This window comes from Delphinapterus leucas, chromosome 19 (genome assembly GCF_059928025.1).
Source record: "Delphinapterus leucas isolate spDelLeu-1000000601 "Yukka" chromosome 19, BTC_Dleu_Yukka2, whole genome shotgun sequence".
Taxonomy (NCBI): domain Eukaryota; kingdom Metazoa; phylum Chordata; class Mammalia; order Artiodactyla; family Monodontidae; genus Delphinapterus; species Delphinapterus leucas.
Window position 1 is genome coordinate 28781121 of NC_143147.1, and position 27453 is coordinate 28808573.

A 27453-nucleotide genomic window follows, 5' to 3' on the forward strand; every position below is an offset into this window, starting at 1 on the left:
CCCGCCGTCCCCGCCCCCGTCTACGGCCATACCACCCTGAACGCGCCCGATCTCGTCTGATCTCGGAAGCTAAGCAGGGTCGGGCCTGGTTAGTACTTGGATGGGAGACCGCCTGGGAATACCGGGTGCTGTAGGCTTTTTGCCTCCCGCTCCGCCTTCTCCTTTAACTCGCCCGCGGGCGGTGGCCGCCGGCTCCGCCCGCGCCGGGGCCCCGCTGCAGGCCCCGCCTCCTCAGGCCCCTCCCACCACGGCGCGCGCGCCGTAGGGGGCGCTCCCCGCCGGCCCGGCCCGAAGGCGGCCCTGGAAGGCAGCCGCACCCCAGACGCCCCCGGGGTGCCTGGCCCGGACCCAGGCTCCGCCGCGGGCCCGGTTGCCGTCCCTTCGGCCAGCGAGCCCGTCGACCTGCACCTGGCCGCCCCCACCGGCGCCCCGCCCCGGGGCCGCCACTTGTGTGCCGGTGGGTGTGTCCCTCCACAGCTCCCTCCGGCAAAAGCCCCGCCCCCCGCCGTGTCGCCGCCGCGGCCGGGTGCGGGAGCGGGATCGAGGGCAGGGGCCGCTTCCCCGGGCCTGCCGGCCGCCAGGGACGGGCTCCTGAGCTCGGCGGGTGGTGTGCGGGCAAGGGTGGCCTCGCCGGGGCTGAGGGGCCGTGGCGACACGATGGTGGCTCCCAGTGGCTTCGGGCCAGCTGCTGTCGGGCAGGAGGGCCGGCCCGGGCTGCGGCTGGGCGGCGCCTAGCGCCGCGTGGGCGGGCAGGGGCGATGCCCAAGGGACCGCGGGCCCCGGGCCCTGAAGCCTCCGGGGCCACGTCCCTGTGAGCGACGGGCCGGATCTTGGGCGGGGCGCCAAGCGCGGAAGGGTTCGCTGGGTCACGCCCGCCCTCGGCTGGGAGGGGGTGGCCAAACCCTCCGCCTCCGCCACCGCCCGGTACCCGAGACCTCCGTTCCCCCTGCCTGGGCGGGCGACGTGGTCCTGCCGGGGCGGGCTGACCGCCAGGCTGGCAGTGAGGCGCAAGCGCCAGCGAAAGTGGGCCTCAAGAGGCAGCCCGCCGTCCCCGCCCCCGTCTACGGCCATACCACCCTGAACGCGCCCGATCTCGTCTGATCTCGGAAGCTAAGCAGGGTCGGGCCTGGTTAGTACTTGGATGGGAGACCGCCTGGGAATACCGGGTGCTGTAGGCTTTTTGCCTCCCGCTCCGCCTTCTCCTTTAACTCGCCCGCGGGCGGTGGCCGCCGGCTCCGCCCGCGCCGGGGCCCCGCTGCAGGCCCCGCCTCCTCAGGCCCCTCCCACCACGGCGCGCGCGCCGGAGGGGGCGATCCCCGCCGGCCCGGCCAGAAGGCGGCCCTGGAAGGCAGCCGCACCCCAGACGCCCCCGGGGTGCCTGGCCCGGACCCAGGCTCCGCCGCGGGCCCGGTTGCCGTCCCTTCGGCCAGCGAGCCCCTCGACCTGCACATGGCCGCCCCCACCGGCGCCCCGCCCCGGGGCCGCCACCTGTGTGCCGGTGGGTGTGTCCCTCCACAGCTCCCTCCGGCAAAAGCCCCGCCCCCCGCCGTGTCGCCGCCGCGGCCGGGTGCGGGAGCGGGATCGAGGGCAGGGGCCGCTTCCCCGGGCCTGCCAGCCGCCAGGGGCGGGCTCCTGAGCTCGGCGGGTGGTGTGCGGGCAAGGGTGGCCTCGCCGGGGCTGAGGGGCCGTGGCGACACGATGGTGGCTCCCAGTGGCTTCGGGCCAGCTGCTGTCGGGCAGGAGGGCCGGCCCGGGCTGCGGCCGGGCGGCGACTAGCGCCGCGTGGGCGGACAGGGGCGATGCCCAAGGGACCGCGGGCCCCGGGCCCTGAAGCCTCCGGGGCCACGTCCCTGTGAGCGACGGGCCGGATCTTGGGCGGGGCGCCAAGCGCCGAAGGGTTCGCTGGGTCACGCCCGCCCTCGGCTGGGAGGGGGTGGCCAAACCCTCCGCCTCCGCCACCGCCCGGTACCCGAGACCTCCGTTCCCCCTGCCTGGGCGGGCGACGGGTTCCTGCCGGGGCGGGCTGACCGCCAGGCTGGCGGTGAGGCGCAAGCGACAGCGAAAGTGGGCCTCAGGAGGCAGCCCGCCGTCCCCGCCCCCGTCTACGGCCATACCACCCTGAACGCGCCCGATCTCGTCTGATCTTGGAAGCTAAGCAGGGTCGGGCCTGGTTAGTACTTGGATGGGAGACCGCCTGGGAATACCGGGTGCTGTAGGCTTTTTGCCTCCCGCTCCGCCTTCTCCTTTAACTCGCCCGCGGGCGGTGGCCGCCGGCTCCGCCCGCGCCGGGGCCCCGCTGCAGGCCCCGCCTCCTCAGGCCCCTCCCACCACGGCGCGCGCGCCGGAGGGGGCGCTCCCCGCCAGTCCGGCCCCCCAGGCGGCCAGAAGGCGGCCCTGGAAGGCAGCCGCACCCCAGACGCCCCCGGGGTGCCTGGCCCGGACCCAGGCTCCGCCGCGGGCCCGATTGCCGTGCCTTCCGCCAGCGAGCCCCTCGACCTGCACCTGGCCGCCCCCACCGGCGCCCCGCCCCGGGGCCGCCACCTGTGTGCCGGTGGGTGTGTCCCTCCACAGCTCCCTCCGGCAAAAGCCCCGCCCCCCGCCGTGTCGCCGCCGCGGCCGTGTGCGGGAGCGGGATCGAGGGCAGGGGCCGCTTCCCCGGGCCTGCCGGCCGCCAGGGGCGGGCTCCTGAGCTCGGCGGGTGGTGTGCGGGCAAGGGTGGCCTCGCCGGGGCTGAGGGGCCGTGGCGACACGATGGTGGCTCCCAGTGGCTTCGGGCCAGCTGCTGTCGGGCAGGAGGGCCGGCCCGGGATGCGGCTGGGCGGCGCCTAGCGCCGCGTGGGCGGGCAGGGGCGATGCCCAAGGGACCGCGGGCCCCGGGCACTGAAGCCTCCGGGGCCACGTCCCTGTGAGCGACGGGCGGGATCTTGGCGGGGCGCCAAGCGCCGAAGGGTTCGCTGGGTCACGCCCGCCCTCGGCTGGGAGGGGGTGGCCAAACCCTCCGCCTCCGCCACCGCCCGGTACCCGAGACCTCCGTTCCCCCTGCCTGGGCGGGCGACGGGGTCCTGCCAGGGCGGGCTGACCTCCAGGCTGGCGGTGAGGCGCAAGCGCCAGCGAAAGTGGGCCTCAAGAGGCAGCCCGCCGTCCCCGCCCCCGTCTACGGCCATACCACCCTGGACGCGCCCGATCTCGTCTGATCTCGGAAGCTAAGCAGGGTCGGGCCTGGTTAGTACTTGGATGGGAGACCGCCTGGGAATACCGGGTGCTGTAGGCTTTTTGCCTCCCGCTCCGCCTTCTCCTTTAACTCGCCCGCGGGCGGTGGCCGCCGGCTCCGCCCGCGCCGGGGCCCCGCTGCAGGCCCCGCCTCCTCAGGCCCCTCCCACCACGGCGCGCGCGCCGGAGGGGGCGCTCCCCGCCGGCCCGGCCAGAAGGCGGCCCTGGAAGGCAGCCGCACCCCAGACGCCCCGGGGTGCCTGGCCCGGACCCAGGCTCCGCCGCGGGCCCGGTTGCCGTCCCTTCGGCCAGCGAGCCCCTCGACCTGCACCTGGCCGCCCCCACCGGCGCCCCGCCCCGGGGCCGCCACCTGTGTGCCGGTGGGTGTGTCCCTCCACAGCTCCCTCCGGCAAAAGCCCCGCCCCCCGCCGTGTCACCGCCGCGGCCGGGTGCGGGAGCGGGATCGAGGGCAGGGGCCGCTTCCCCTGGCCTGCCGGCCGCCAGGGGCGGGCTACTGAGCCCGGCGGGTGGTGTGCGGGCAAGGGTGGCCTCGCCGGGGCTGAGGGGCCGTGGCGACACGATGGTGGCTCCCAGTGGCTTCGGGCCAGCTGCTGTCGGGCAGGAGGGCCGGCCCGGGCTGCGGCTGGGCGGCTCCTAGCGCCGCGTCGGCGGGCAGGGGCGATGCCCAAGGGACCGCGGGCCCCGGGCCCTGAAGCCTCCGGGGCCACGTCCCTGTGAGCGACGGGCCGGATCTTGGGCGGGGCGCCAAGCGCCGAAGGGTTCGCTGGGTCACGCCCGCCCTCGTCTGGGAGGGTGTGGCCAAACCCTCCGCCTCCGCCACCGCCCGGTACCCGAGACCTCCGTTCCCCCTGCCTGGGCGGGCGACGGGTTCCTGCCGGGGCGGGCTGACCGCCAGGCTAGCGGTGAGGCGCAAGCGACAGCGAAAGTGGGCCTCAGGAGGCAGCCCGCCGTCCCCGCCCCCGTCTACGGCCATACCACCCTGAACGCGCCCGATCTCGTCTGATCTCGGAAGCTAAGCAGGGTCGGGCCTGGTTAGTACTTGGATGGGAGACCGCCTGGGAATAGCGGGTGCTGTAGGCTTTTTGCCTCCTGCTCCGCCTTCTCCTTTAACTCGCCCGCGGGCGGTGGCCGCCGGCTCCGCCCGCGCCGGGGCCCCGCTGCAGGCCCCGCCTCCTCAGGCCCCTCCCACCACGGCGCGCGCGCCGGAGGGGGCGCTCCCCGCCGGCCCGGCCCGCCAGGCGGCCAGAAGGCGGCCCTGGAAGGCAGCCGCACCCCAGACGCCCCCGGGGTGCCTGGCCCGGACCCAGGCTCCGCCGCGGGCCCGGTTGCCGTCCCTTCGGCCAGCGAGCCCGTCGACCTGCACCTGGCCGCCCCCACCGGCGCCCCGCCCCGGGGCCGCCACCTGTGTGCCGGTGGGTGTGTCCCTCCACAGCTCCCTCCGGCAAAAGCCCCGCCCCCCGCCGTGTCGCCGCCGCTGCCGGGTGCGGGAGCGGGATCGAGGGCAGGGGCCGCTTCCCCGGGCCTGCCGGCCGCCAGGGGCGGGCTCCTGAGCTCGGCGGGTGGTGTGCGTGCAAGGGTGGCCTCGCCGGGGCTGAGGGGCCGTGGCGACACGATGGTGGCTCCCAGTGGCTTCGGGCCAGCTGCTGTCGGGCAGGAGGGCCGGCCCGGGCTGCGGCTGGGCGGCGCCTAGCGCCGCGTGGGCGGGCAGGGGCGATGCCCAAGGCACCGCGGGCCCCGGGCCCTGAAGCCTCCGGGGCCACGTCCCTGTGAGCGACGGGCCGGATCTTGGGCGGGGCGCCAAGCGCGGAAGGGTTCGCTGGGTCACGCCCGCCCTCGGCTGGGAGGGGGTGGCCAAACCCTCCGCCTCCGCCACCGCCCGGTACCCGAGACCTCCGTTCCCCCTGCCTGGGCGGGCGACGGGGTCCTGCCGGGGCGGGCTGACCGCCAGGCTGGCGGTGAGGCGCAAGCGCCAGCGAAAGTGGGCCTCAAGAGGCAGCCCGCCGTCCCCGCCCCCGTCTACGGCCATACCACCCTGAACGCGCCCGATCTCGTCTGATCTCGGAAGCTAAGCAGGGTCGGGCCTGGTTAGTACTTGGATGGGAGACCGCCTGGGAATACCGGGTGCTGTAGGGTTTTTGCCTCCCGCTCCGCCTTCTCCTTTAACTCGCCCGCGGGCGGTGGCCGCCGGCTCCGCCCGCGCCGGGGCCCCGCTGCAGGCCCCGCCTCCTCAGGCCCCTCCCACCACGGCGCGCGCGCCGGAGGGGGCGCTCCCCGCCAGCCCGGCCCGCCAGGCGGCCAGAAGGCGGCCCTGGAAGGCAGCCGCACCCCAGACGCCCCCGGGGTGCCTGGCCCGGACCCAGGCTCCGCCGCGGGCCCGATTGCCGTGCCTTCCGCCAGCGAGCCCCTCGACCTGCACCTGGCCGCCCCCACCGGCGCCCCGCCCCGGGGCCGCCACCTGTGTGCCGGTGGGTGTGTCCCTCCACAGCTCCCTCCGGCAAAAGCCCCGCCCCCCGCCGTGTCGCCGCCGCGGCCGGGTGCGGGAGCGGGATCGAGGGCAGGGGCCGCTTCCCCGGGCCTGCCAGCCGCCAGGGGCGGGCTCCTGAGCTCGGCGGGTGGTGTGCGGGCAAGGGTGGCCTCGCCGGGGCTGAGGGGCCGTGGCGACACGATGGTGGCTCCCAGTGGCTTCGGGCCAGCTGCTGTCGGGCAGGAGGGCCGGCCCGGGCTGCGGCCGGGCGGCGCCTAGCGCCGCGTGGGCGGACAGGGGCGATGCCCAAGGGACCGCGGGCCCCGGGCCCTGAAGCCTCCGGGGCCACGTCCCTGTGAGCGACGGGCCGGATCTTGGGCGGGGCGCCAAGCGCCGAAGGGTTCGCTGGGTCACGCCCGCCCTCGGCTGGGAGGGGGTGGCCAAACCCTCCGCCTCCGCCACCGCCCGGTACCCGAGACCTCCGTTCCCCCTGCCTGGGCGGGCGACGGGTTCCTGCCGGGGCGGGCTGACCGCCAGGCTGGCGGTGAGGCGCAAGCGACAGCGAAAGTGGGCCTCAGGAGGCAGCCCTCCGTCCCCGCCCCCGTCTACGGCCATACCACCCTGAACGCGCCCGATCTCGTCTGATCTCGGAAGCTAAGCAGGGTCGGGCCTGGTTAGTACTTGGATGGGAGACCACCTGGGAATACCGGGTGCTGTAGGCTTTTTGCCTCCTGCTCCGCCTTCTCCTTTAACTCGCCCGCGGGCGGTGGCCGCCGGCTCCGCCCGCGCCGGGGCCCCGCTGCAGGCCCCGCCTCCTCAGGCCCCTCCCACCACGGCGCGCCCGCCGTAGGGGGCGCTCCCCGCCGGCCCGGCCCGCCAGGCGGCCAGAAGGCGGCCCTGGAAGGCAGCCGCACCCCAGACGCCCCCGGGGTGCCTGGCCCGGACCCAGGCTCCGCCGCGGGCCCGGTTGCCGTCCCTTCGGCCAGCGAGCCCGTCGACCTGCACCTGGCCGCCCCCACCGGCGCCCCGCCCCGGGGCCGCCACTTGTGTGCCGGTGGGTGTGTCCCTCCACAGCTCCCTCCGGCAAAAGCCCCGCCCCCCGCCGTGTCGCCGCCGCGGCCGGGTGCGGGAGCGGGATCGAGGGCAGGGGCCGCTTCCCCGGGCCTGCCGGCCGCCAGGGACGGGCTCCTGAGCTCGGCGGGTGGTGTGCGGGCAAGGGTGGCCTCGCCGGGGCTGAGGGGCCGTGGCGACACGATGGTGGCTCCCAGTGGCTTCGGGCCAGCTGCTGTCGGGCAGGAGGGCCGGCCCGGGCTGCGGCTGGGCGGCGCCTAGCGCCGCGTGGGCGGGCAGGGGCGATGCCCAAGGGACCGCGGGCCCCGGGCCCTGAAGCCTCCGGGGCCACGTCCCTGTGAGCGACGGGCCGGATCTTGGGCGGGGCGCCAAGCGCGGAAGGGTTCGCTGGGTCACGCCCGCCCTCGGCTGGGAGGGGGTGGCCAAACCCTCCGCCTCCGCCACCGCCCGGTACCCGAGACCTCCGTTCCCCCTGCCTGGGCGGGCGACGTGGTCCTGCCGGGGCGGGCTGACCGCCAGGCTGGCGGTGAGGCGCAAGCGCCAGCGAAAGTGGGCCTCAAGAGGCAGCCCGCCGTCCCCGCCCCCGTCTACGGCCATACCACCCTGAACGCGCCCGATCTCGTCTGATCTCGGAAGCTAAGCAGGGTCGGGCCTGGTTAGTACTTGGATGGGAGACCGCCTGGGAATACCGGGTGCTGTAGGCTTTTTGCCTCCCGCTCCGCCTTCTCCTTTAACTCGCCCGCGGGCGGTGGCCGCCGGCTCCGCCCGCGCCGGGGCCCCGCTGCAGGCCCCGCCTCCTCAGGCCCCTCCCACCACGGCGCGCGCGCCGGAGGGGGCGATCCCCGCCGGCCCGGCCAGAAGGCGGCCCTGGAAGGCAGCCGCACCCCAGACGCCCCCGGGGTGCCTGGCCCGGACCCAGGCTCCGCCGCGGGCCCGGTTGCCGTCCCTTCGGCCAGCGAGCCCCTCGACCTGCACATGGCCGCCCCCACCGGCGCCCCGCCCCGGGGCCGCCACCTGTGTGCCGGTGGGTGTGTCCCTCCACAGCTCCCTCCGGCAAAAGCCCCGCCCCCCGCCGTGTCGCCGCCGCGGCCGGGTGCGGGAGCGGGATCGAGGGCAGGGGCCGCTTCCCCGGGCCTGCCAGCCGCCAGGGGCGGGCTCCTGAGCTCGGCGGGTGGTGTGCGGGCAAGGGTGGCCTCGCCGGGGCTGAGGGGCCGTGGCGACACGATGGTGGCTCCCAGTGGCTTCGGGCCAGCTGCTGTCGGGCAGGAGGGCCGGCCCGGGCTGCGGCCGGGCGGCGACTAGCGCCGCGTGGGCGGACAGGGGCGATGCCCAAGGGACCGCGGGCCCCGGGCCCTGAAGCCTCCGGGGCCACGTCCCTGTGAGCGACGGGCCGGATCTTGGGCGGGGCGCCAAGCGCCGAAGGGTTCGCTGGGTCACGCCCGCCCTCGGCTGGGAGGGGGTGGCCAAACCCTCCGCCTCCTCCACCGCCCGGTACCCGAGACCTCCGTTCCCCCTGCCTGGGCGGGCGACGGGTTCCTGCCGGGGCGGGCTGACCGCCAGGCTGGCGGTGAGGCGCAAGCGACAGCGAAAGTGGGCCTCAGGAGGCAGCCCGCCGTCCCCGCCCCCGTCTACGGCCATACCACCCTGAACGCGCCCGATCTCGTCTGATCTCGGAAGCTAAGCAGGGTTGGGCCTGGTTAGTACTTGGATGGGAGACCGCCTGGGAATACCGGGTGCTGTAGGCTTTTTGCCTCCCGCTCCGCCTTCTCCTTTAACTCGCCCGCGGGCGGTGGCCGCCGGCTCCGCCCGCGCCGGGGCCCCGCTGCAGGCCCCGCCTCCTCAGGCCCCTCCCACCACGGCGCGCGCGCCGGAGGGGGCGCTCCCCGCCAGTCCGGCCCGCCAGGCGGCCAGAAGGCGGCCCTGGAAGGCAGCCGCACCCCAGACGCCCCCGGGGTGCCTGGCCCGGACCCAGGCTCCGCCGCGGGCCCGATTGCCGTGCCTTCCGCCAGCGAGCCCCTCGACCTGCACCTGGCCGCCCCCACCGGCGCCCCGCCCCGGGGCCGCCACCTGTGTGCCGGTGGGTGTGTCCCTCCACAGCTCCCTCCGGCAAAAGCCCCGCCCCCCGCCGTGTCGCCACCGCGGCCGTGTGCGGGAGCGGGATCGAGGGCAGGGGCCGCTTCCCCGGGCCTGCCGGCCGCCAGGGGCGGGCTCCTGAGCTCGGCGGGTGGTGTGCGGGCAAGGGTGGCCTCGCCGGGGCTGAGGGGCCGTGGCGACACGATGGTGGCTCCCAGTGGCTTCGGGCCAGCTGCTGTCGGGCAGGAGGGCCGGCCCGGGATGCGGCTGGGCGGCGCCTAGCGCCGCGTGGGCGGGCAGGGGCGATGCCCAAGGGACCGCGGGCCCCGGGCACTGAAGCCTCCGGGGCCACGTCCCTGTGAGCGACGGGCGGGATCTTGGCGGGGCGCCAAGCGCCGAAGGGTTCGCTGGGTCACGCCCGCCCTCGGCTGGGAGGGGGTGGCCAAACCCTCCGCCTCCGCCACCGCCCGGTACCCGAGACCTCCGTTCCCCCTGCCTGGGCGGGCGACGGGGTCCTGCCAGGGCGGGCTGACCTCCAGGCTGGCGGTGAGGCGCAAGCGCCAGCGAAAGTGGGCCTCAAGAGGCAGCCCGCCGTCCCCGCCCCCGTCTACGGCCATACCACCCTGGACGCGCCCGATCTCGTCTGATCTCGGAAGCTAAGCAGGGTCGGGCCTGGTTAGTACTTGGATGGGAGACCGCCTGGGAATACCGGGTGCTGTAGGCTTTTTGCCTCCCGCTCCGCCTTCTCCTTTAACTCGCCCGCGGGCGGTGGCCGCCGGCTCCGCCCGCGCCGGGGCCCCGCTGCAGGCCCCGCCTCCTCAGGCCCCTCCCACCACGGCGCGCGCGCCGGAGGGGGCGCTCCCCGCCGGCCCGGCCAGAAGGCGGCCCTGGAAGGCAGCCGCACCCCAGACGCCCCGGGGTGCCTGGCCCGGACCCAGGCTCCGCCGCGGGCCCGGTTGCCGTCCCTTCGGCCAGCGAGCCCCTCGACCTGCACCTGGCCGCCCCCACCGGCGCCCCGCCCCGGGGCCGCCACCTGTGTGCCGGTGGGTGTGTCCCTCCACAGCTCCCTCCGGCAAAAGCCCCGCCCCCCGCCGTGTCACCGCCGCGGCCGGGTGCGGGAGCGGGATCGAGGGCAGGGGCCGCTTCCCCTGGCCTGCCGGCCGCCAGGGGCGGGCTACTGAGCCCGGCGGGTGGTGTGCGGGCAAGGGTGGCCTCGCCGGGGCTGAGGGGCCGTGGCGACACGATGGTGGCTCCCAGTGGCTTCGGGCCAGCTGCTGTCGGGCAGGAGGGCCGGCCCGGGCTGCGGCCGGGCGGCGCCTAGCGCCGCGTGGGCGGGCAGGGGCGATGCCCAAGGGACCGTGGGCCCCGGGCCCTGAAGCCTCCGGGGCCACGTCCCTGTGAGCGACGGGCGGGATCTTGGCGGGGCGCCAAGCGCCGAAGGGTTCGCTGGGTCACGCCCGCCCTCGGCTGGGAGGGGGTGGCCAAACCCTCCGCCTCCGCCACCGCCCGGTACCCGAGACCTCCGTTCCCCCTGCCTGGGCGGGCGACGGGGTCCTGCCGGGGCGGGCTGACCGCCAGGCTGTCGGTGAGGCGCAAGCGCCAGCGAAAGTGGGCCTCAAGAGGCAGCCCGCCGTCCCCGCCCCCGTCTACGGCCATACCACCCTGAACGCGCCCGATCTCGTCTGATCTCGGAAGCTTAAGCAGGGTCGGGCCTGGTTAGTACTTGGATGGGAGACCGCCTGGGAATACCGGGTGCTGTAGGATTTTTGCCTCCCGCTCCGCCTTCTCCTTTACTCGCCCGCGGGCGGTGGCCGCCGGCTCCGCCCGCGCCGGGGCCCCGCTGCAGGCCCCTCCTCCTCAGGCCCCTCCCACCACGGCGCACGCGCCGGAGGGGGCGCTCCCCGCCGGCCCGGCCCGCCAGGCGGCCAGAAGGCGGCCCTGGAAGGCAGCCGCACCCCAGACGCCCCCAGGGTGCCTGGCCCGGACCCAGGCTCCGCCGCGGGCCCGGTTGCCGTCCCTTCGGCCAGCGAGCCCCTCGACCTGCACCTGGCCGCCCCCTCCGGCGCCCCGCCCCGGGGCCGCCACCTGTGTGCCGGTGGGTGTGTCCCTCCACAGCTCCCTCCGGCAAAAGCCCCGCCCCCCGCCGTGTCGCCGCCGCGGCCGGGTGCGGGAGCGGGATCGAGGGCAGGGGCCTCTTCCCCGGGCCTGCCGGCCGCCAGGGGCGGGCTCCTGAGCTCGGCGGGTGGTGTGCGGGCAAGGGTGGCCTCGCCGGGGCTGAGGGGCCGTGGCGACACGATGGTGGCTCCCAGTGGTTTCGGGCCAGCTGCTGTCGGGCAGGAGGGCCGCACCAGGCTGCGGCTGGGCGGCGCCTAGCGCCGCGTGGGCGGGCAGGGGCGATGCCCAAGGGACCGCGGGCCCCGGGCCCTGAAGCCTCCGGGGCCACGTCCCTGTGAGCGACGGGCCGGATCTTGGGCGGGGCGCCAAGCGCCGAAGGGTTCGCTGGGTCACGCCCGCCCTCGGCTGGGAGGGGGTGGCCAAACCCTCCGCCTCCGCCACCGCCCGGTACCCGAGACCTCCGTTCCCCCTGCCTGGGCGGGCGACGGGGTCCTGCCGGGGCGGGCTGACCGCCAGGCTGGCGGTGAGGCGCAAGCGCCAGCGAAAGTGGGCCTCAAGAGGCAGCCCGCCGTCCCCGTCCCGTCTACGGCCATACCACCCTGAACGCGCCCGATCTCGTCTGATCTCGGAAGCTAAGCAGGGTCGGGCCTGGTTAGTACTTGGATGGGAGACCGCCTGGGAATACCGGGTGCTGTAGGCTTTTTGCCTCCCGCTCCGCCTTCTCCTTTAACTCGCCCGCGGGCGGTGGCCGCCGGCTCCGCCCGCGCCGGGGTCCCGCTGCAGGCCCCGCCTCCTCAGGCCCCTCCCACCACGGCGCGCGCGCCGGAGGGGGCGCTCCCCGCCGGCCCGGCCCGCCAGGGGGCCAGAAGGCGGCCCTGGAAGGCAGCCGCACCCCAGACGCCCCCGGGGTGCCTGGCCCGGACCCAGGCTCCGCCGCGGGCCCGGTTGCCGTGCCTTCAGCCAGCGAGCCCGTCGACCTGCACCTGGCCGCCCCCACCGGCGCCCCGCCCCGGGGCCGCCACCTGTGTGCCGGTGGGTGTGTCCCTCCACAGCTCCCTCTGGCAAAAGCCCAGCCCCCGCCGTGTCGCCGCCGCGGCCGTGTGCGGGAGCGGGATCGAGGGCAGGGGCCGCTTCCCCGGGCCTGCCGGCCGCCAGGGGCGGGCTCCTGAGTTCGGCGGGTGGTGTGCGGGCAAGGGTGGCCTCGCCGGGGCTGTGGGGCCGTGGCGACACGATGGTGGCTCCCAGTGGCTTCGGGCCAGCTGCTGTCGGGCAGGAGGGCCGGCCCGGGATGCGGCCGGGCGGCGCCTAGCGCCGCGTGGTCGGGCAGGGGCGATGCCCAAGGGACCGCGGGCCCCGGGCCCTGAAGCCTCCGGGGCCACGTCCCTGTGAGCGACGGGCCGGATCTTGGGCGGGGCGCCAAGCGCCGAAGGGTTCGCTGGGTCACGCCCGCCCTCGGCTGGGAGGGGGTGGCCAAACCCTCCGCCTCCGCCACCGCCCGGTACCCGAGACCTCCGTTCCCCCTGCCTGGGCGGGCGACGGGGTCCTGCCGGGGCGGGCTGACCGCCAGGCTGGCGGTGAGGCGCAAGCGCCAACGAAAGTGGGCCTCAAGAGGCAGCCCGCCGTCCCCGTCCCGTCTACGGCCATACCACCCTGAACGCGCCCGATCTCGTCTGATCTCGGAAGCTAAGCAGGGTCGGGCCTGGTTAGTACTTGGATGGGAGACCGCCTGGGAATACCGGGTGCTGTAGGCTTTTTGCCTCCCGCTCCGCCTTCTCCTTGAACTCGCCCGCGGGCGGTGGCCGCCGGCTCCGCCCGCGCCGGGGCCCCGCTGCAGGCCCCGCCTCCTCAGGCCCCTCCCACCACGGCGCGCGCGCCGGAGGGGGCGCTCCCCGCCGGCCCGGCCCGCCAGGGGGCCAGAAGGCGGCCCTGGAAAGCAGCCGCACCCCAGACGCCCCCGGGGTGCCTGGCCCGGACCCAGGCTCCGCCGCGGGCCCGGTTGCCGTGCCTTCGGCCAGCGAGCCCGTCGACCTGCACCTGGCCGCCCCCACCGGCGCCCCGCCCCGGGGCCGCCACCTGTGTGCCGGTGGGTGTGTCCCTCCACAGCTCCCTCTGGCAAAAGCCCAGCCCCCGCCGTGTCGCCGCCGCGGCCGTGTGCGGGAGCGGGATCGAGGGCAGGGGCCGCTTCCCCGGGCCTGCCGGCCGCCAGGGGCGGGCTCCTGAGCTCGGCGGGTGGTGTGCGGGCAAGGGTGGCCTCGCCGGGGCTGTGGGGCCGTGGCGACACGATGGTGGCTCCCAGTGGCTTCGGGCCAGCTGCTGTCGGGCAGGAGGGCCGGCCCGGGATGCGGCCGGGCGGCGCCTAGCGCCGCGTGGTCGGGCAGGGGCGATGCCCAAGGGACCGCGGGCCCCGGGCCCTGAAGCCTCCGGGGCCACGTCCCTGTGAGCGACGGGCCGGATCTTGGGCGGGGCGCCAAGCGCCGAAGGGTTCGCTGGGTCACGCCCGCCCTCGGCTGGGAGGGGGTGGCCAAACCCTCCGCCTCCGCCACCGCCCGGTACCCGAGACCTCCGTTCCCCCTGCCTGGGCGGGCGACGGGGTCCTGCCGGGGCGGGCTGACCGCCAGGCTGGCGGTGAGGCGCAAGCGCCAGCGAAAGTGGGCCTCAAGAGGCAGCCCGCCGTCCCCGTCCCGTCTACGGCCATACCACCCTGAACGCGCCCGATCTCGTCTGATCTCGGAAGCTTAGCAGGGTCGGGCCTGGTTAGTACTTGGATGGGAGACCTCCTGGGAATACCGGGTGCTGTAGGCTTTTTGCCTCCCGCTCCGCCTTCTCCTTGAACTCGCCCGCGGGCGCTGGCCGCCGGCTCCGCCCGCGCCGGGGCTCCGCTGCAGGCCCCGCCTCCTCAGGCCCCTCGCACCACGGCGCGCGCGCCGGAGGGGGCGCTCCCCGCCGGCCCGGCCCGCCAGGCGGCCAGAAGGCGGCCCTGGAAGGCAGCCGCACCCCAGACGCCCCCGGGGTGCCTGGCCCGGACCCAGGCTCCGCCGCGGGCCCGGTTGCCGTGCCTTCGGCCAGCGAGCCCGTCGACCTGCACCTGGCCGCCCCCACCGGCGCCCCGCCCCGGGGCCGCCACCTGTGTGCCGGTGGGTGTGTCCCTCCACAGCTCCCTCCGGCAAAAGCCCCGCCCCCGCCGTGTCGCCGCCGCGGCCGGGTGCGGGAGCGGGATCGAGAGCAGGGGCCGCTTCCCCGGGCCTGCCGGCCCCAGGGGCGGGCTCCTGAGCTCGGCGGGTGGTGTGCGGGCAAGGGTGGCCTCGCCGGGGCTGAGGGGCCGTGGCGACACGATGGTGGCTCCCAGTGGCTTCGGGCCAGCTGCTGTCGGGCAGGAGGGCCGGCCCGGGCTGCGGCCGGGCGGCGCCTAGCGCCGCGTGAGCGGGCAGGGGCGATGCCCAAGGGACCGCGGGCCCCGGGCCCTGAAGCCTCCGGGGCCACGTCCCTGTGAGCGACGGGCGGGATCTTGGCGGGGCGCCAAGCGCCGAAGGGTTCGCTGGGTCACGCCCGCCCTCGGCTGGGAGGGGGTGGCCAAACCCTCCGCCTCCGCCACCGCCCGGTACCCGAGACCTCCGTTCCCCCTGCCTGGGCGGGCGACGGGGTCCTGCCGGGGCGGGCTGACCGCCAGGCTGTCGGTGAGGCGCAAGCGCCAGCGAAAGTGGGCCTCAAGAGGCAGCCCGCCGTCCCCGCCCCCGTCTACGGCCATACCACCCTGAACGCGCCCGATCTCGTCTGATCTCGGAAGCTTAAGCAGGGTCGGGCCTGGTTAGTACTTGGATGGGAGACCGCCTGGGAATACCGGGTGCTGTAGGCTTTTTGCCTCCCGCTCCGCCTTCTCCTTTACTCGCCCGCGGGCGGTGGCCGCCGGCTCCGCCCGCGCCGGGGCCCCGCTGCAGGCCCCTCCTCCTCAGGCCCCTCCCACCACGGCGCACGCGCCGGAGGGGGCGCTCCCCGCCGGCCCGGCCCGCCAGGCGGCCAGAAGGCGGCCCTGGAAGGCAGCCGCACCCCAGACGCCCCCAGGGTGCCTGGCCCGGACCCAGGCTCCGCCGCGGGCCCGGTTGCCGTCCCTTCGGCCATCGAGCCCGTCGACCTGCACCTGGCCGCCCCCTCCGGCGCCCCGCCCCGGGGCCGCCACCTGTGTGCCGGTGGGTGTGTCCCTCCACAGCTCCCTCTGGCAAAAGCCCAGCCCCCGCCGTGTCGCCGCCGCGGCCGTGTGCGGGAGCGGGATCGAGGGCAGGGGCCGCTTCCCCGGGCCTGCCGGCCGCCAGGGGCGGGCTCCTGAGCTCGGCGGGTGGTGTGCGGGCAAGGGTGGCTTCGCCGGGGCTGTGGGGCCGTGGCGACACGATGGTGGCTCCCAGTGGCTTCGGGCCAGCTGCTGTCGGGCAGGAGGGCCGGCCCGGGATGCGGCCGGGCGGCGCCTAGCGCCGCGTGGTCGGGCAGGGGCGATGCCCAAGGGACCGCGGGCCCCGGGCCCTGAAGCCTCCGGGGCCACGTCCCTGTGAGCGACGGGCCGGATCTTGGGCGGGGCGCCAAGCGCCGAAGGGTTCGCTGGGTCACGCCCGCCCTCGGCTGGGAGGGGGTGGCCAAACCCTCCGCCTCCGCCACCGCCCGGTACCCGAGACCTCCGTTCCCCCTGCCTGGGCGGGCGACGGGGTCCTGCCGGGGCGGGCTGACCGCCAGGCTGGCGGTGAGGCGCAAGCGCCAGCGAAAGTGGGCCTCAAGAGGCAGCCCGCCGTCCCCGTCCCGTCTACGGCCATACCACCCTGAACGCGCCCGATCTCGTCTGATCTCGGAAGCTAAGCAGGGTCGGGCCTGGTTAGTACTTGGATGGGAGACCGCCTGGGAATACCGGGTGCTGTAGGCTTTTTGCCTCCCGCTCCGCCTTCTCCTTTAACTCGCCCGCGGGCGGTGGCCGCCGGCTCCGCCGGCGCCGGGGCCCCGCTGCAGGCCCCGCCTCCTCAGGCCCCTCCCACCACGGCGCGCGCGCCGGAGGGGGCGCTCCCCGCCGGCCCGGCCCGCCAGGCGGCCAGAAGGCGGCCCTGGAAGGCAGCCGCACCCCAGACGCCCCCGGGGTGCCTGGCCCGGACCCAGGCTCCGCCGCGGGCCCGGTTGCCGTCCCTTCGGCCAGCGAGCCCCTCGACCTGCACCTGGCCGCCCCCACCGGCGCCCCGCCCCGGGGCCGCCACCTGTGTGCCGGTGGGTGTGTCCCTCCACAGCTCCCTCCGGCAAAAGCCCCGCCCCCCGCCGTGTCGCCGCCGCGGCTGGGTGCGGGAGCGGGATCGAGGGCAGGGGCCGCTTCCCCGGGCCTGCCGGCCGCCAGGGGCGGGCTCCTGAGCTCGGCGGGTGTTGTGCGGGCAAGGGTGGCCTCGCCAGGGCTGAGGGGCCGTGGCGACACGATGGTGGCTCCCAGTGGCTTCGGGCCAGCTGCTGTCGGGCAGGAGGCCCGGCCCGGGCTGCGGCCGGGCGGCGCCTAGCGCCGCGTGGGCGGGCAGGGGCGATGCCCAAGGGACCGCGGGCCCCGGGCCCTGAAGCCTCCGGGGCCACGTCCCTGTGAGCGACGGGCCGGATCTTGGGCGGGGCGCCAAGCGCCGAAGGGTTCGCTGGGTCACGCCCGCCCTCGGCTGGGAGGGGGTGGCCAAACCCTCCGCCTCCGCCACCGCCCGGTACCCGAGACCTCCGTTCCCCCTGCCTGGGCGGGCGACGGGGTCCTGCCGGGGCGGGCTGACCGCCAGGCTGGCGGTGAGGCGCAAGCGCCAGCGAAAGTGGGCCTCAAGAGGCAGCCCGCCGTCCCCGCCCCCGTCTACGGCCATACCACCCTGAACGCGCCCGATCTCGTCTGATCTCGGAAGCTAAGCAGGGTCGGGCCTGGTTAGTACTTGGATGGGAGACCGCCTGGGAATACCGGGTGCTGTAGGGTTTTTGCCTCCCGCTCCGCCTTCTCCTTTAACTCGCCCGCGGGCGGTGGCCGCCGGCTCCGCCCGCGCCGGGGCCCCGCTGCAGGCCCCGCCTCCTCAGGCCCCTCCCACCACGGCGCGTGCGCCGGAGGGGGCGCTCCCCGCCAGCCCGGCCCGCCAGGCGGCCAGAAGGCGGCCCTGGAAGGCAGCCGCACCCCAGACGCCCCCGGGGTGCCTGGCCCGGACCCAGGCTCCGCCGCGGGCCCGGTTGCCGTGCCTTCGGCCAGCGAGCCCGTCGACCTGCACCTGGCCGCCCCCACCGGCGCCCCGCCCCGGGGCCGCCACCTGTGTGCCAGTGGGTGTGTCCCTCCACAGCTCCCTCTGGCAAAAGCCCAGCCCCCGCCGTGTCGCCGCCGCGGCCGTGTGCGGGAGCGGGATCGAGGGCAGGGGCCGCTTCCCCGGGCCTGCCGGCCGCCAGGGGCGGGCTCCTGAGCTCGGCGGGTGGTGTGCGGGCAAGGGTGGCTTCGCCGGGGCTGTGGGGCCGTGGCGACACGATGGTGGCTCCCAGTGGCTTCGGGCCAGCTGCTGTCGGGCAGGAGGGCCGGCCCGGGATGCGGCCGGGCGGCGCCTAGCGCCGCGTGGTCGGGCAGGGGCGATGCCCAAGGGACCGCGGGCCCCGGGCCCTGAAGCCTCCGGGGCCACGTCCCTGTGAGCGACGGGCCGGATCTTGGGCGGGGCGCCAAGCGCCGAAGGGTTCGCTGGGTCACGCCCGCCCTCGGCTGGGAGGGGGTGGCCAAACCCTCCGCCTCCGCCACCGCCCGGTACCCGAGACCTCCGTTCCCCCTGCCTGGGCGGGCGACGGGGTCCTGCCGGGGCGGGCTGACCGCCAGGCTGGCGGTGAGGCGCAAGCGCCAGCGAAAGTGGGCCTCAAGAGGCAGCCCGCCGTCCCCGTCCCGTCTACGGCCATACCACCCTGAACGCGCCCGATCTCGTCTGATCTCGGAAGCTAAGCAGGGTCGGGCCTGGTTAGTACTTGGATGGGAGACCGCCTGGGAATACCGGGTGCTGTAGGCTTTTTGCCTCCCGCTCCGCCTTCTCCTTTAACTCGCCCGCGGTCGGTGGCCGCCGGCTCCGCCGGCGCCGGGGCCCCGCTGCAGGCCCCGCCTCCTCAGGCCCCTCCCACCACGGCGCGCGCGCCGGAGGGGGCGCTCCCCGCCGGCCCGGCCCGCCAGGCGGCCAGAAGGCGGCCCTGGAAGGCAGCCGCACCCCAGACGCCCCCGGGGTGCCTGGCCCGGACCCAGGCTCCGCCGCGGGCCCGGTTGCCGTCCCTTCGGCCAGCGAGCCCCTCGACCTGCACCTGGCCGCCCCCACCGGCGCCCCGCCCCGGTGCCGCCACCTGTGTGCCGGTGGGTGTGTCCCTCCACAGCTCCCTCCGGCAAAAGCCTCGCCCCCCGCCGTGTCGCCGCCGCTGCCGGGTGCGGGAGCGGGATCGAGGGCAGGGGCTGCTTCCCCGGGCCTGCCGGCCGCCAGGGGCGGGCTCCTGAGCCCGGCAGGTGGTGTGCGGGCAAGGGTGGCCTCGCCGGGGCTGAGGGGCCGTGGCGACACGATGGTGGCTCCCAGTGGCTTCGGGCCAGCTGCTGTCGGGCAGGAGGGCCGGCCCGGGCTGCGGCTGGGCGGCGCCTAGCGCCGCGTGGGCGGGCAGGGGCGATGCCCAAGGCACCGCGGGCCCCGGGCCCTGAAGCCTCCGGGGCCACGTCCCTGTGAGCGACGGGCCGGATCTTGGGCGGGGCGCCAAGCGCCGAAGGGTTCGCTGGGTCACGCCCGCCCTCGGCTGGGAGGGGGTGGCCAAACCCTCCGCCTCCGCCACCGCCCGGTACCCGAGACCTCCGTTCCCCCTGCCTGGGCGGGCGACGGGGTCCTGCCGGGGCGGGCTGACCGCCAGGCTGGCGGTGAGGCGCAAGCGCCAGCGAAAGTGGGCCTCAAGAGGCAGCCCGCCGTCCCCGCCCCCGTCTACGGCCATACCACCCTGAACGCGCCCGATCTCGTCTGATCTCGGAAGCTAAGCAGGGTCGGGCCTGGTTAGTACTTGGATGGGAGACCGCATGGGAATACCGGGTGCTGTAGGGTTTTTGCCTCCCGCTCCGCCTTCTCCTTTAACTCGCCCGCGGGCGGTGGCCGCCGGCTCCGCCCGCGCCGGGGCCCCGCTGCAGGCCCCGCCTCCTCAGGCCCCTCCCACCACGGCGCGCGCGCCGGAGGGGGCGCTCCCCGCCAGCCCGGCCCGCCAGGCGGCCAGAAGGCGGCCCTGGAAGGCAGCCGCACCCCAGACGCCCCCGGGGTGCCTGGCCCGGACCCAGGCTCCGCCGCGGGCCCGGTTGCCGTGCCTTCCGCCAGCGAGCCCCTCGACCTGCACCTGGCCGCCCCCACCGGCGCCCCGCCCCGGTGCCGCCACCTGTGTGCCGGTGGGTGTGTCCCTCCACAGCTCCCTCCGGCAAAAGCCCCGCCCCCCGCCGTGTCGCCGCCGCGGCCGGGTGCGGGAGCGTGATCGAGGGCAGGTGCCGCTTCCCCGGGCCTGCCGGCCGCCAGGGGCGGGCTCCTGAGGCCGGCAGGTGGTGTGCGGGCAAGTGTGGCCTCGCCGGGGCTGAGGGGCCGTGGCGACACGATGGTGGCTCCCAGTGGCTTCGGGCCAGCTGCTGTCGGGCAGGAGGGCCGGCCCGGGCTGCGGCTGGGCGGCGCCTAGCGCCGCGTGGGCGGGCAGGGGCGATGCCCAAGGGACCGCGGGCCCCGGGCACTGAAGCCTCCGGGGCCACGTCCCTGTGAGCGACGGGCGGGATCTTGGCGGGGCGCCAAGCGCCGAAGGGTTCGCTGGGTCACGCCCGCCCTCGGCTGGGAGGGGGTGGCCAAACCCTCCGCCTCCGCCACCGCCCGGTACCCGAGACCTCCGTTCCCCCTGCCTGGGCGGGCGACGGGGTCCTGCCGGGGCGGGCTGACCGCCAGGCTGGCGGTGAGGCGCAAGCGCCAGCGAAAGTGGGCCTCAAGAGGCAGCCCGCCGTCCCCGCCCCCGTCTACGGCCATACTACCCTGAACGCGCCCGATCTCGTCTGATCTCGGAAGCTAAGCAGGGTCGGGCCTGGTTAGTACTTGGATGGGAGACCGCCTGGGAATACCGGGTGCTGTAGGCTTTTTGCCTCCCGCTCCGCCTTCTCCTTTAACTCGCCCGCGGGCGGTGGCCGCCGGCTCCGCCCGCGCCGGGGCCCCGCTGCAGGCCCCGCCTCCTCAGGCCCCTCCCACCACGGCACGCGCGCCGGAGGGGGCGCTCCCCGCCGGCCCGGCCCGCCAGGCGGCAAGAAGGCGGCCCTGGAAGGCAGCCGCACCCCAGACGCCCCCGGGGTGCCTGGCCCGGACCCAGGCTCCGCCGCGGGCCCGGTTGCCGTCCCTTCGGCCAGCGAGCCCGTCGACCTGCACCTGGCCGCCCCCACCGGCGCCCCGCCCCGGGGCCGCCACCTGTGTGCCGGTGGGTGTGTCCCTCCACAGCTCCCTCCGGCAAAAGCCCCGCCCCCCGCCGTGTCGCCGCCGCTGCCGGGTGCGGGAGCGGGATCGAGGGCAGGGGCCGCTTCCCCGGGCCTGCCGGCCGCCAGGGGCGGGCTCCTGAGCTCGGCGGGTGGTGTGCGGGCAAGGGTGGCCTCGCCGGGGCTGAGGGGCCATGGCGACACGATGGTGGCTCCCAGTGGCTTCGGGCCAGCTGCTGTCAGGCAGGAGGGCCGGCCCGGGCTGCGGCCGGGCGGCGCCTAGCGCCGCGTGGGCGGGCAGGGGCGATGCCCAAGGCACCGCGGGCCCCGGGCCCTGAAGCCTCCGGGGCCACGTCCCTGTGAGCGACGGGCCGGATCTTGGGCGGGGCGCCAAGCGCCGAAGGGTTCGCTGGGTCACGCCCGCCCTCGGCTGGGAGGGGGTGGCCAAACCCTCCGCCTCCGCCACCGCCCGGTACCCGAGACCTCCGTTCCCCCTGCCTGGGCGGGCGACGGGGTCCTGCCGGGGCGGGCTGACCGCCAGGCTGGCGGTGAGGCGCAAGCGCCAGCGAAAGTGGGCCTCAAGAGGCAGCCCGCCGTCCCCGCCCCCGTCTACGGCCATACCACCCTGGACGCGCCCGATCTCGTCTGATCTCGGAAGCTAAGCAGGGTCGGGCCTGGATAGTACTTGGATGGGAGACCGCCTGGGAATACCGGGTGCTGTAGGCTTTTTGCCTCCCGCTCCGCCTTCTCCTTTAACTCGCCCGCGGGCGGTGGCCGCCGGCTCCGCCCGCGCCGGGGCCCCGCTGCAGGCCCCGCCTCCTCAGGCCCCTCCCACCACGGCGCGCGCGCCGGAGGGGGCGCTCCCCGCCGGCCCGGCCCGCCAGGCGGCCAGAAGGCGGCCCTGGAAGGCAGCCGCACCCCAGACGCCCTCGGGGTGCCTGGCCCGGACCCAGGCTCCGCCGCGGGCCCGGTTGCCGTCCCTTCGGCCATCGAGCCCCTCGACCTGCACCTGGCCGCCCCCACCGGCGCCCCGCCCCGGGGCCGCCACCTGTGTGCCGGTGGGTGTGTCCCTCCACAGCTCCCTCCGGCAAAAGCCCCGCCCCCCGCCGTGTCGCCGCCGCGGCCGGGTGCGGGAGCGGGATCGAGGGCAGGGGCCGCTTCCCCGGGCCTGCCGGCCGCCAGGGGCGGGCTCCTGAGCTCGGCGGGTGGTGTGCGGGCAAGGGTGGCCTCGCCGGGGCTGAGGGGCCGTGGCGACACGATGGTGGCTCCCAGTGGCTTCGTGCCAGCTGCTGTCGGGCAGGAGGGCCGGCCCGGGCTGCGGCTGGGCGGCGCCTAGCGCCGCGTGGGCGGGCAGGGGCGATGCCCAAGGGACCGCGGGCCCCGGGCCCTGAAGCCTCCGGGGCCACGTCCCTGTGAGCGACGGGCCGGATCTTGGGCGGGGCGCCTAGCGCCGAAGGGTTCGCTGGGTCACGCCCGCCCTCGGCTGGGAGGGGGTGGCCAAACCCTCCGCTTCCGCCACCGCCCGGTACCCGAGACCTCCGTTCCCCCTGCCTGGGCGGGCGACGGGGTCCTGCCGGGGCGGGCTGACCGCCAGGCTGGCGGTGAGGCGCAAGCGCCAGCGAAAGTGGGCCTCAAGAGGCAGCCCGCCGTCCCCGCCCCCGTCTACGGCCATACCACCCTGAACGCGCCCGATCTCGTCTGATCTCGGAAGCTAAGCAGGGTCGGGCCTGGTTAGTACTTGGATGGGAGACCGCCTGGGAATACCGGGTGCTGTAGGATTTTTGCCTCCCGCTCCGCCTTCTCCTTTAAATCGCCCGCGGGCGGTGGCCGCCGGCTCCGCTCGCGCCGGGGCCCCGCTGCAGGCCCCGCCTCCTCAGGCCCCTCCCACCACGGCGCGCGCGCCGGAGGGGGCGCTCCCCGCCAGCCCGGCCCGCCAGGCGGCCAGAAGGCGGCCCTGGAAGGCAGCCGCACCCCAGACGCCCCCGGGGTGCCTGGCCCGGACCCAGGCTCCGCCGCGGGCCCGGTTGCCGACCCTTCGGCCAGCGAGCCCGTCGACCTGCACCTGGCCGCCCCCACCGGCGCCCCGCCCCGGGGCCGCCACCTGTGTGCCGGTGGGTGTGTCCCTCCACAGCTCCCTCCGGCAAAAGCCCCGCCCCCCGCCGTGTCGCCGCCGCTGCCGGGTGCGGGAGCGGGATCGAGGGCAGGGGCCGCTTCCCCGGGCCTGCCGGCCGCCAGGGGCGGGCTCCTGAGCTCGGCGGGTGGTGTGCGGGCAAGGGTGGCCTCGCCGGGGCTGAGGGGCCATGGCGACACGATGGTGGCTCCCAGTGGCTTCGGGCCAGCTGCTGTCGGGCAGGAGGGCCGGCCCGGGCTGCGGCTGGGCGGCGCCTAGCGCCGCGTGGGCGGGCAGGGGCGATGCCCAAGGCACCGCGGGCCCCGGGCCCTGAAGCCTCCGGGGCCACGTCCCTGTGAGCGACGGGCCGGATCTTGGGCGGGGCGCCAAGCGCCGAAGGGTTCGCTGGGTCACGCCCGCCCTCGGCTGGGAGGGGGTGGCCAAACCCTCCGCCTCCGCCACCGCCCGGTACCCGAGACCTCCGTTCCCCCTGCCTGGGCGGGCGACGGGGTCCTGCCGGGGCGGGCTGACCGCCAGGCTGGCGGTGAGGCGCAAGCGCCAGCGAAAGTGGGCCTCAAGAGGCAGCCCGCCGTCCCCGCCCCCGTCTACGGCCATACCACCCTGGACGCGCCCGATCTCGTCTGATCTCGGAAGCTAAGCAGGGTCGGGCCTGGTTAGTACTTGGATGGGAGACCGCCTGGGAATACCGGGTGCTGTAGGCTTTTTGCCTCCCGCTCCGCCTTCTCCTTTAACTCGCCCGCGGGCGGTGGCCGCCGGCTCCGCCCGCGCCGGGGCCCCGCTGCAGGCCCCGCCTCCTCAGGCCCCTCCCACCACGGCGCGCGCGCCGGAGGGGGCGCTCCCCGCCGGCCCGGCCCGCCAGGCGGCCAGAAGGCGGCCCTGGAAGGCAGCCGCACCCCAGACGCCCCCGGGGTGCCTGGCCCGGACCCAGGCTCCGCCGCGGGCCCGGTTGCCGTCCCTTCGGCCAGCGAGCCCCTCGACCTGCACCTGGCCGCCCCCACCGGCGCCCCGCCCCGGGGCCGCCACCTGTGTGCCGGTGGGTGTGTCCCTCCACAGCTCCCTCCGGCAAAAGCCCCGCCCCCCGCCGTGTCGCCGCCGCGGCCGGGTGCGGGAGCGGGATCGAGGGCAGGGGCCGCTTCCCCGGGCCTGCCGGCCGCCAGGGGCGGGCTCCTGAGCTCGGCGGGTGGTGTGCGGGCAAGGGTGGCCTCGCCGGGGCTGAGGGGCCGTGGCGACACGATGGTGGCTCCCAGTGGCTTCGTGCCAGCTGCTGTCGGGCAGGAGGGCCGGCCCGGGCTGCGGCTGGGCGGCGCCTAGCGCCGCGTGGGCGGGCAGGGGCGATGCCCAAGGGACCGCGGGCCCCGGGCCCTGAAGCCTCCGGGGCCACGTCCCTGTGAGCGACGGGCCGGATCTTGGGCGGGGCGCCTAGCGCCGAAGGGTTCGCTGGGTCACGCCCGCCCTCGGCTGGGAGGGGGTGGCCAAACCCTCCGCCTCCGCCACCGCCCGGTACCCGAGACCTCCGTTCCCCCTGCCTGGGCGGGCGACGGGGTCCTGCCGGGGCGGGCTGACCGCCAGGCTGGCGGTGAGGCGCAAGCGCCAGCGAAAGTGGGCCTCAAGAGGCAGCCCGCCGTCCCCGCCCCCGTCTACGGCCATACCACCCTGAACGCGCCCGATCTCGTCTGATCTCGGAAGCTAAGCAGGGTCGGGCCTGGTTAGTACTTGGATGGGAGACCGCCTGGGAATACCGGGTGCTGTAGGATTTTTGCCTCCCGCTCCGCCTTCTCCTTTAAATCGCCCGCGGGCGGTGGCCGCCGGCTCCGCTCGCGCCGGGGCCCCGCTGCAGGCCCCGCCTCCTCAGGCCCCTCCCACCACGGCGCGCGCGCCGGAGGGGGCGCTCCCCGCCAGCCCGGCCCGCCAGGCGGCCAGAAGGCGGCCCTGGAAGGCAGCCGCACCCCAGACGCCCCCGGGGTGCCTGGCCCGGACCCAGGCTCCGCCGCGGGCCCGGTTGCCGACCCTTCGGCCAGCGAGCCCGTCGACCTGCACCTGGCCGCCCCCACCGGCGCCCCGCCCCGGGGCCGCCACCTGTGTGCCGGTGGGTGTGTCCCTCCACAGCTCCCTCCGGCAAAAGCCCCGCCCCCCGCCGTGTCGCCGCCGCTGCCGGGTGCGGGAGCGGGATCGAGGGCAGGGGCCGCTTCCCCGGGCCTGCCGGCCGCCAGGGGCGGGCTCCTGAGCTCGGCGGGTGGTGTGCGGGCAAGGGTGGCCTCGCCGGGGCTGAGGGGCCATGGCGACACGATGGTGGCTCCCAGTGGCTTCGGGCCAGCTGCTGTCGGGCAGGAGGGCCGGCCCGGGCTGCGGCTGGGCGGCGCCTAGCGCCGCGTGGGCGGGCAGGGGCGATGCCCAAGGCACCGCGGGCCCCGGGCCCTGAAGCCTCCGGGGCCACGTCCCTGTGAGCGACGGGCCGGATCTTGGGCGGGGCGCCAAGCGCCGAAGGGTTCGCTGGGTCACGCCCGCCCTCGGCTGGGAGGGGGTGGCCAAACCCTCCGCCTCCGCCACCGCCCGGTACCCGAGACCTCCGTTCCCCCTGCCTGGGCGGGCGACGGGGTCCTGCTGGGGCGGGCTGACCGCCAGGCTGGCGGTGAGGCGCAAGCGCCAGCGAAAGTGGGCCTCAAGAGGCAGCCCGCCGTCCCCGCCCCCGTCTACGGCCATACCACCCTGGACGCGCCCGATCTCGTCTGATCTCGGAAGCTAAGCAGGGTCGGGCCTGGTTAGTACTTGGATGGGAGACCGCCTGGGAATACCGGGTGCTGTAGGGTTTTTGCCTCCCGCTCCGCCTTCTCCTTTAACTCGCCCGCGGGCGGTGGCCGCCGGCTCCGCCCGCGCCGGGGCCCCGCTGCAGGCCCCGCCTCCTCAGGCCCCTCCCACCACGGCGCGCGCGCCGGAGGGGGCGCTCCCCGCCAGCCCGCCCCGCCAGGCGGCCAGAAGGCGGCCCTGGAAGGCAGCCGCACCCCAGACGCCCCCGGGGTGCCTGGCCCGGACCCAGGCTCCGCCGCGGGCCCGATGGCCGTGCCTTCCGCCAGCGAGCCCCTCGACCTGCACCTGGCCGCCCCCACCGGCGCCCCGCCCCGGGGCCGCCACCTGTGTGCCGGTGGGTGTGTCCCTCCACAGCTCCCTCCGGCAAAAGCCCCGCCCCCCGCCGTGTCGCCGCCGCGGCCGGGTGCGGGAGCGGGATCGAGGGCAGGGGCCGCTTCCCCGGGCCTGCCGGCCGCCAGGGGCGGGCTCCTGAGCTCGGCGGGTGGTGTGCGGGCAAGGGTGGCCTCGCCGGGGCTGAGGGGCCGTGGCGACACGATGGTGGCTCCCAGTGGCTTCGGGCCAGCTGCTGTCGGGCAGGAGGGCCGGCCCGGGCTGCGGCTGGGCGGCGCCTAGCGCCGCGTGGGCGGGCAGGTGCGATGCCCAAGGGACCGCGGGCTCCGGGCCCTGAAGCCTCCGGGGCCACGTCCATGTGAGCGACGGGCCGGATCTTGGGCGGGGCGCCAAGCGCGGAAGGGTTCGCTGGGTCACGCCCGCCCTCGGCTGGGAGGGGGTGGCCAAACCCTCCGCCTCCGCCACCGCCCGGTACCCGAGACCTCCGTTCCCCCTGCCTGGGCGGGCGACGTGGTCCTGCCGGGGCGGGCTGACCGCCAGGCTGGCGGTGAGGCGCAAGCGCCAGCGAAAGTGGGCCTCAAGAGGCAGCCCGCCGTCCCCGCCCCCGTCTACGGCCATACCACCCTGAACGCGCCCGATCTCGTCTGATCTCGGAAGCTAAGCAGGGTCGGGCCTGGTTAGTACTTGGATGGGAGACCGCCTGGGAATACCGGGTGCTGTAGGCTTTTTGCCTCCCGCTCCGCCTTCTCCTTTAACTCGCCCGCGGGCGGTGGCCGCCGGCTCCGCCCGCGCCGGGGCCCCGCTGCAGGCCCCGCCTCCTCAGGCCCCTCCCACCACGGCGCGCGCGCCGGAGGGGGCGCTCCCCGCCGGCCCGGCCAGAAGGCGGCCCTGGAAGGCAGCCGCACCCCAGACGCCCCGGGGTGCCTGGCCCGGACCCAGGCTCCGCCGCGGGCCCGGTTGCCTTCCCTTCGGCCAGCGAGCCCCTCGACCTGCACCTGGCCGCCCCCACCGGCGCCCCGCCCCGGGGCCGCCACCTGTGTGCCGGTGGGTGTGTCCCTCCACAGCTCCCTCCGGCAAAAGCCCCGCCCCCCGCCGTGTCACCGCCGCGGCCGGGTGCGGGAGCGGGATCGAGGGCAGGGGCCGCTTCCCCTGGCCTGCCGGCCGCCAGGGGCGGGCTACTGAGCCCGGCGGGTGGTGTGCGGGCAAGGGTGGCCTCGCCGGGGCTGAGGGGCCGTGGCGACACGATGGTGGCTCCCAGTGGCTTCGGGCCAGCTGCTGTCGGGCAGGAGGGCCGGCCCGGGCTGCGGCTGGGCGGCTCCTAGCGCCGCGTCGGCGGGCAGGGGCGATGCCCAAGGGACCGCGGGCCCCGGGCCCTGAAGCCTCCGCGGCCACGTCCCTGTGAGCGACGGGCCGGATCTTGGGCGGGGCGCCAAGCGCCGAAGGGTTCGCTGGGTCACGCCCGCCCTCGGCTGGGAGGGGGTGGCCAAACCCTCCGCCTCCGCCACCGCCTGGTACCCGAGACCTCCGTTCCCCCTGCCTGGGCGGGCGACGGGTTCCTGCCGGGGCGGGCTGACCGCCAGGCTGGCGGTGAGGCGCAAGCGACAGCGAAAGTGGGCCTCAGGAGGCAGCCCGCCGTCCCCGCCCCCGTCTACGGCCATACCACCCTGAACGCGCCCGATCTCGTCTGATCTCGGAAGCTAAGCAGGGTCGGGCCTGGTTAGTACTTGGATGGGAGACCGCCTGGGAATACCGGGTGCTGTAGGCTTTTTGCCTCCTGCTCCGCCTTCTCCTTTA

The 27453-nt window shown here is 76.8% G+C and overlaps 27 non-coding genes across 27 annotated transcripts; all 27 read left to right on the forward strand.

Annotated features, from left to right (window-relative positions):
* The first annotated feature begins 18 nt into the window (after nucleotides 1-18).
* LOC149745447 (5S ribosomal RNA) lies at nucleotides 19-137 on the forward strand. Its single transcript, XR_016390721.1, has one exon. It is a non-coding gene; the product is annotated as a 5S ribosomal RNA (ribosomal RNA).
* Nucleotides 138-1059: 922 nt separating this feature from the next.
* On the forward strand, nucleotides 1060-1178 carry LOC149745448 (5S ribosomal RNA). The gene has a single exon (XR_016390722.1). It is a non-coding gene; the product is annotated as a 5S ribosomal RNA (ribosomal RNA).
* Nucleotides 1179-2100: 922 nt separating this feature from the next.
* LOC149745449 (5S ribosomal RNA) lies at nucleotides 2101-2219 on the forward strand. The gene has a single exon (XR_016389958.1). It is a non-coding gene; the product is annotated as a 5S ribosomal RNA (ribosomal RNA).
* A 933-nt stretch (nucleotides 2220-3152) lies between these two features.
* On the forward strand, nucleotides 3153-3271 carry LOC149745450 (5S ribosomal RNA). The gene has a single exon (XR_016389872.1). It is a non-coding gene; the product is annotated as a 5S ribosomal RNA (ribosomal RNA).
* Nucleotides 3272-4192: 921 nt separating this feature from the next.
* LOC149745451 (5S ribosomal RNA) lies at nucleotides 4193-4311 on the forward strand. The gene has a single exon (XR_016390067.1). It is a non-coding gene; the product is annotated as a 5S ribosomal RNA (ribosomal RNA).
* A 934-nt stretch (nucleotides 4312-5245) lies between these two features.
* LOC149745452 (5S ribosomal RNA) lies at nucleotides 5246-5364 on the forward strand. Its single transcript, XR_016390022.1, has one exon. It is a non-coding gene; the product is annotated as a 5S ribosomal RNA (ribosomal RNA).
* Nucleotides 5365-6298: 934 nt separating this feature from the next.
* On the forward strand, nucleotides 6299-6417 carry LOC149745453 (5S ribosomal RNA). Its single transcript, XR_016390628.1, has one exon. It is a non-coding gene; the product is annotated as a 5S ribosomal RNA (ribosomal RNA).
* A 934-nt stretch (nucleotides 6418-7351) lies between these two features.
* On the forward strand, nucleotides 7352-7470 carry LOC149745454 (5S ribosomal RNA). Its single transcript, XR_016390723.1, has one exon. It is a non-coding gene; the product is annotated as a 5S ribosomal RNA (ribosomal RNA).
* Nucleotides 7471-8392: 922 nt separating this feature from the next.
* On the forward strand, nucleotides 8393-8511 carry LOC149745455 (5S ribosomal RNA). The gene has a single exon (XR_016390584.1). It is a non-coding gene; the product is annotated as a 5S ribosomal RNA (ribosomal RNA).
* A 933-nt stretch (nucleotides 8512-9444) lies between these two features.
* Nucleotides 9445-9563, forward strand: LOC149745456 (5S ribosomal RNA). Its single transcript, XR_016389883.1, has one exon. It is a non-coding gene; the product is annotated as a 5S ribosomal RNA (ribosomal RNA).
* A 920-nt stretch (nucleotides 9564-10483) lies between these two features.
* On the forward strand, nucleotides 10484-10603 carry LOC149745457 (5S ribosomal RNA). The gene has a single exon (XR_016390393.1). It is a non-coding gene; the product is annotated as a 5S ribosomal RNA (ribosomal RNA).
* A 932-nt stretch (nucleotides 10604-11535) lies between these two features.
* LOC149745458 (5S ribosomal RNA) lies at nucleotides 11536-11654 on the forward strand. The gene has a single exon (XR_016390724.1). It is a non-coding gene; the product is annotated as a 5S ribosomal RNA (ribosomal RNA).
* A 932-nt stretch (nucleotides 11655-12586) lies between these two features.
* LOC149745459 (5S ribosomal RNA) lies at nucleotides 12587-12705 on the forward strand. Its single transcript, XR_016390725.1, has one exon. It is a non-coding gene; the product is annotated as a 5S ribosomal RNA (ribosomal RNA).
* Nucleotides 12706-13637: 932 nt separating this feature from the next.
* On the forward strand, nucleotides 13638-13756 carry LOC149745460 (5S ribosomal RNA). Its single transcript, XR_016390138.1, has one exon. It is a non-coding gene; the product is annotated as a 5S ribosomal RNA (ribosomal RNA).
* A 931-nt stretch (nucleotides 13757-14687) lies between these two features.
* Nucleotides 14688-14807, forward strand: LOC149745461 (5S ribosomal RNA). Its single transcript, XR_016390309.1, has one exon. It is a non-coding gene; the product is annotated as a 5S ribosomal RNA (ribosomal RNA).
* Nucleotides 14808-15738: 931 nt separating this feature from the next.
* Nucleotides 15739-15857, forward strand: LOC149745462 (5S ribosomal RNA). Its single transcript, XR_016390726.1, has one exon. It is a non-coding gene; the product is annotated as a 5S ribosomal RNA (ribosomal RNA).
* Nucleotides 15858-16791: 934 nt separating this feature from the next.
* LOC149745463 (5S ribosomal RNA) lies at nucleotides 16792-16910 on the forward strand. Its single transcript, XR_016390023.1, has one exon. It is a non-coding gene; the product is annotated as a 5S ribosomal RNA (ribosomal RNA).
* A 932-nt stretch (nucleotides 16911-17842) lies between these two features.
* LOC149745464 (5S ribosomal RNA) lies at nucleotides 17843-17961 on the forward strand. The gene has a single exon (XR_016390728.1). It is a non-coding gene; the product is annotated as a 5S ribosomal RNA (ribosomal RNA).
* Nucleotides 17962-18895: 934 nt separating this feature from the next.
* Nucleotides 18896-19014, forward strand: LOC149745465 (5S ribosomal RNA). The gene has a single exon (XR_016390072.1). It is a non-coding gene; the product is annotated as a 5S ribosomal RNA (ribosomal RNA).
* Nucleotides 19015-19947: 933 nt separating this feature from the next.
* Nucleotides 19948-20066, forward strand: LOC149745466 (5S ribosomal RNA). Its single transcript, XR_016389810.1, has one exon. It is a non-coding gene; the product is annotated as a 5S ribosomal RNA (ribosomal RNA).
* Nucleotides 20067-21000: 934 nt separating this feature from the next.
* LOC149745467 (5S ribosomal RNA) lies at nucleotides 21001-21119 on the forward strand. Its single transcript, XR_016389631.1, has one exon. It is a non-coding gene; the product is annotated as a 5S ribosomal RNA (ribosomal RNA).
* A 934-nt stretch (nucleotides 21120-22053) lies between these two features.
* On the forward strand, nucleotides 22054-22172 carry LOC149745468 (5S ribosomal RNA). The gene has a single exon (XR_016389935.1). It is a non-coding gene; the product is annotated as a 5S ribosomal RNA (ribosomal RNA).
* Nucleotides 22173-23106: 934 nt separating this feature from the next.
* LOC149745469 (5S ribosomal RNA) lies at nucleotides 23107-23225 on the forward strand. Its single transcript, XR_016389894.1, has one exon. It is a non-coding gene; the product is annotated as a 5S ribosomal RNA (ribosomal RNA).
* Nucleotides 23226-24159: 934 nt separating this feature from the next.
* Nucleotides 24160-24278, forward strand: LOC149745470 (5S ribosomal RNA). The gene has a single exon (XR_016389936.1). It is a non-coding gene; the product is annotated as a 5S ribosomal RNA (ribosomal RNA).
* Nucleotides 24279-25212: 934 nt separating this feature from the next.
* On the forward strand, nucleotides 25213-25331 carry LOC149745471 (5S ribosomal RNA). The gene has a single exon (XR_016389977.1). It is a non-coding gene; the product is annotated as a 5S ribosomal RNA (ribosomal RNA).
* A 934-nt stretch (nucleotides 25332-26265) lies between these two features.
* On the forward strand, nucleotides 26266-26384 carry LOC149745472 (5S ribosomal RNA). Its single transcript, XR_016390729.1, has one exon. It is a non-coding gene; the product is annotated as a 5S ribosomal RNA (ribosomal RNA).
* A 921-nt stretch (nucleotides 26385-27305) lies between these two features.
* Nucleotides 27306-27424, forward strand: LOC149745473 (5S ribosomal RNA). Its single transcript, XR_016390730.1, has one exon. It is a non-coding gene; the product is annotated as a 5S ribosomal RNA (ribosomal RNA).
* The last annotated feature ends 29 nt before the right edge of the window (nucleotides 27425-27453 follow it).